The sequence below is a fragment of the Brassica oleracea genome, chromosome C7 (assembly GCF_000695525.1).
Source record: "Brassica oleracea var. oleracea cultivar TO1000 chromosome C7, BOL, whole genome shotgun sequence".
NCBI lineage: Eukaryota > Viridiplantae > Streptophyta > Magnoliopsida > Brassicales > Brassicaceae > Brassica > Brassica oleracea.
In genome coordinates, this window is record NC_027754.1 from 20,913,767 (window position 1) to 20,918,372 (window position 4,606).

The window sequence follows — 4,606 nt, forward strand, 5'->3', positions numbered from 1 at the left end:
CCGAGGGACATGTTCCTCGGAATATTCCGAGGGACATGTTCCTCGGAATATTCCGAGGGACATGTTCCTCGGAATATTCCGAGGGACATGTTCCTCGGAATATTCCGAGGGACATGTTCCTCGGAATATTCCGAGGGACATGTTCCTCGGAATATTCCGAGGGACATGTTCCTCGGAATATTCCGAGGGACATGTTCCTCGGAATATTCCGAGGGACATGTTCCTCGGAATATTCCGAGGGACATGTTCCTCGGAATATTCCGAGGGACATGTTCCTCGGAATATTCCGAGGGACATGTTCCTCGGAATATTCCGAGGGACATGTTCCTCGGAATATTCCGAGGGACATGTTCCTCGGAATATTCCGAGGGACATGTTCCTCGGAATATTCCGAGGGACATGTTCCTCGGAATATTCCGAGGGACCACGTTCCTCGGAATTTTCCGAGGGACCCTTTCCTCGGAATTTTCATCAGAAAATTCCGAGGAATATTTCGTCGGAAATTCCGAGGATTGGACCATCGGAAAGTCCATCGAAATATCCCGACGAATTTCTCCCTCGGTATATTCCGAGGAGCTTTTCGACGAACTGGTGATCCTCGGAATTTTCTCGGAAATTTGTTTCCTCGGAATTCCGTCGGAAAACTCCGAGGGATTTCCGAGGAAAAATGAATTTCCGAATAGTTATTTCCGAGGACTTGTTTAGTCGGTATGTCGTCGGAATAACGTTATTCCGACGACATACCGACGATTTTTTCCCTCAGTATGTCGCTGTTTTCTTGTAGTGCGCATCAGATTAACTAACACGAAATTTATTCACAACAAATATTTTTATAAGAAATATAATTAAATAACAAACCAAAAATGTCAATGAATCTATATACTTTTGGAATAAATTCCCATAATATACTTTATAAGAAACAAATCTAAATGATATAATATATTTACTATATTTTAAAATAGAAAATTAGTGTCTAAAAAAAAGGAAAGAATGTTATTGGATTGAGCCGAAGCATATAAGCTTTGCTGATACAACAAAGCCTCAGAAAAGCCTTTCTTCATAGAATCTCTTTAATCTTCTTCTGCCTCTTGATTTCTCTAAACAATGGAGTCTTCGTCTACCATCGCAAGGAAGACATGGGAACTCGAGAACAACATCCTCACCGTGAAACTACCTGCGGATTCATCCTCCGACAACATTTTCCACTACGACGGAGCTGCTCACGCCAAGGTCCTGAAGGAGAAGACATGGGCCACCAATCCTAACTACTTCAAGCGCGTCCAAATCTCAGCGCTCGCTCTTCTCAAGATGGTTGTACACGCTCGCTCTGGTAGCACTATCGAGATATGGGTCTTATGCAGGGGAAAACAGATGGCGATACGATCATTGTTATGGACGCTTTTGCTTTGCCTGTTGAAGGAACTGAGACTAGGGTTAATGCTCAGGCCGATGCGTATGAGTACTGGTATCTTTTCTCTCTTTATTATATTGAGCTGCTTGTTTGCTTGGTGCTTAAGTTAGGTTTATGGTATTCTAGGGTTTTAGAGATGCCCACATAATTATTCTCGTTTAGTTATCCTTGAAGCTTCTTTATTTTATCCTTTTCTATTCTCAGGGCCGGAGATTATTTATGTTATATAGAAGTAGTAAGAATTTTAATATGATTTTGTTTTTAACAATTTAGGGACCTATGTATATTAACTATTTAAATATTTGGTAGTCCTATGTCAATGTTTTCACTTGCGTATGTCAGGACAGGCTCAGTCTACAATTCATCTTGTTTTGTTGATTATTATTGTAACTTGAATCATAGGCTGGGAGATTGGAGAATGTTGTTGGGTGGTATCACTTGCATCCTGGGTATGGATGCTGGCTCTCGGGTATTGATGTTTCAACACAGATGCTTAACCAACAGTATCAGGAGCCTTTTTTTGGCTGTTGTTATTGATCCCACAAGGACTGTTTCGGCTGGTAAGGTTGAGATTGGGGCGTTCAGAACGTATCCAGAGGGTCATAAGATCTCAGATGATCATGTTTCTGAGTATCAGACTATCCCTTTAAACAAGATCGAGGACTTTGGTGTTCATTGCAAACAGGTACTTGTCATATCCTCATTTAATCTTGGAGGTTTTCATCATCCCTCTGAATCTTATATGTGATTCTTATTGTAATGTGGCAGTACTATTCATTGGACATCACTTATTTCAAGTCATCTCTTGATAGCCACCTTCTTGAACTCCTTTGGAACAAGTACTGGGTGAACACACTATCTTCCTCCCCACTGGTGGGCAATGGAGACTATATTGCTGGACAAATATCAGACTTGGGTAAATAATTCTTGGATATGCAATAGAAAGTTTATTATTTACTTTTTCTTCAAAACATTTAGTTTAATAATTACTTTTTTCTTATCATTTTAATACTTTACCTATGAAGCTGGGAAGCTTGACCAAGCTGAGAGTCAGCTGGTTCAATCCTGGTTTGGAGGAAAAAAGGCCAGTCTTCACAAGAAAAAAAAGGTTTGTCTAAATGGTTACTTTAAGTTCTCAATGTTTCTTGACTGTCTGAGATTTTGGACCATGAACTTGAACTCTTCCACATGCCATTTGTTAAACTTTTTTCTTATCTACGAATTTTGTTGGAATGGAAAACTTTATAAAGATGGAGAAAGTGTTTAAGTGTTAGAAAGAAGCTTTGTGAAGAAGAAAGTTTTTATAACTTAAAAGTAGATTCTTATTACTTAGATGATTCTTACAAACTTAGCTACTTCTTGATGATTCAAAATGAGAAGAGAGGGGAAGTATTTATAGCCTCCAAAGTACAAAATATCTTACATATTTTAATCCTAAATCTAGATAATTCTACTTAAATATTTAAGATTATTTTTCCTTAGTTATCTAGAATTTTCTATGAAAATATCTAGATTTTTAACTTAAGGAGGTGGAAGATTATTCTAGAATTTGGGTTAAGGTTGGGCTAAACAAGATTAGTGGTTGTTAGCCCAATAATGTGACCCAAAATCAAGTTTACTTTTCAACACCCCATCTTAAACTTGATTTGGTTATTCCAAGCAAGCTCCTCATCTTGATAAAATCTTTCCGCTTGAGTGGCTTGGTGAAGATATCAGTTACTTGATCATTTGTCTTCACATACTCCAATTGCACATCCATCTTGCTAACACATTCTCTAATGTAGTGATAACGAGTATCGATGTGCTTACTCCGATCATGGAAGACTGGATTCTTCGCCAATGCTATTGCCGACTTGTTATCCACAAAGATCTTCGTTGGCTCCTCTTGTGGTGAGCTTAACTCCTTTAGCAAGTTTCTTAACCAAATAGCATGGCAAACACATGAAGTAGCTGCCACATACTCCGCTTCACAAGTAGAAAGGGTGACAATCGGTTGCTTCTTTGACATCCATGTGAAGGCGGTTTCTCCAATGAAAAACACGAAGCCACTTGTGCTTTTCCGGTCATCTACGTCTCCACCCCAATCGCTATCGCTATATCCAACAAGCCTGTAATCTTCAGAGATAGAGTAGTACAAGCCAAATTTGATAGTACCTTTGATATAGCGTAGGATCCTCTTAGTTTCCTTGAAATGAGTTGTTGTTGGACGCTCCATGTATCGACTAACAACTCCAACTGCGTGTAGGATGTCGGTCCTTGTGCACGTTAGATAGAGTAAGCTTCCAACTAGACTCTTAAAGAGTGTTGAATCCACACTCTCTCCTTTTTCTTCCTTTGATAACTTGAGTCCACATTCCATTGGCGTGCAAACTGGATTTGAGTCATCCATCTTGAACTTCTTAAGCACCTCTTTAGCATAGCCTTCTTGAGTAATGAAGATTCCATTTTCTTCTTGTTTTACTTCAATGCCAAGGTAGTATGACATCAATCCAATGTCGGTCATCTCAAACTCCTTTGTCATCTTCATCTTGAAATCTTCAAACATAATCGGATTGTTGCCAGTGAATATCAAGTCATCAACATATAAGCATGCAATCAATATATCATTGTTTTGAGATTTGATATAAAGTGCATGCTCATATGGACACTTGATGAAGCCTTTCTCCTTGAAGTACTTATCAGTCCGAGTGTTCCATGCTCTTGGTGCTTGCTTTAATCCATAAAGTGCCTTCTTCAGCCTTAAGACTTTGTCTTCTTTTCCTTTGACTATGTAGCCTTGTGGTTGCTCAATGTAGACTTCTTCCTCAAGGTCTCCATTTAAGAAGGATGATTTTACATCCTTTTGATGTATCATCCAACTCTTTTGGGCTGCCAATGAAATGATTAGTCTAACCGTTTCTAAGCGAGCAACTGGAGTAAATACCTCATCGTAGTCGATCCCGGCTCTTTGACTATAGCCTTTGGCCACCAATCTTTCCTTGTACCTTTCAACTTCTCCTTTAGAGTTCTTCTTTGCCTTGTACACCCACTTCACACCAATTGTCTTGTGTCCATTTGGAAGTGAAGCTAACTCCCATTTATAATTCTTTTGAATCTACTTGATTTCTTCATCCATTACACTTCTCCATGACTTCTTTTCTTTAGCTTCTTCAAAGTTCATAGGCTCGCAATCCGCAAATAGACAAAATAGAGTAA

General features: G+C 39.1%; 1 pseudogene; it reads left to right on the top strand.

Annotated features, from left to right (window-relative positions):
- Positions 1-1,104: 1,104 nt before the first annotated feature.
- The window catches only part of LOC106305146, a 6,976-nt pseudogene continuing 3,474 nt past the window's right edge, over positions 1,105-4,606 (top strand).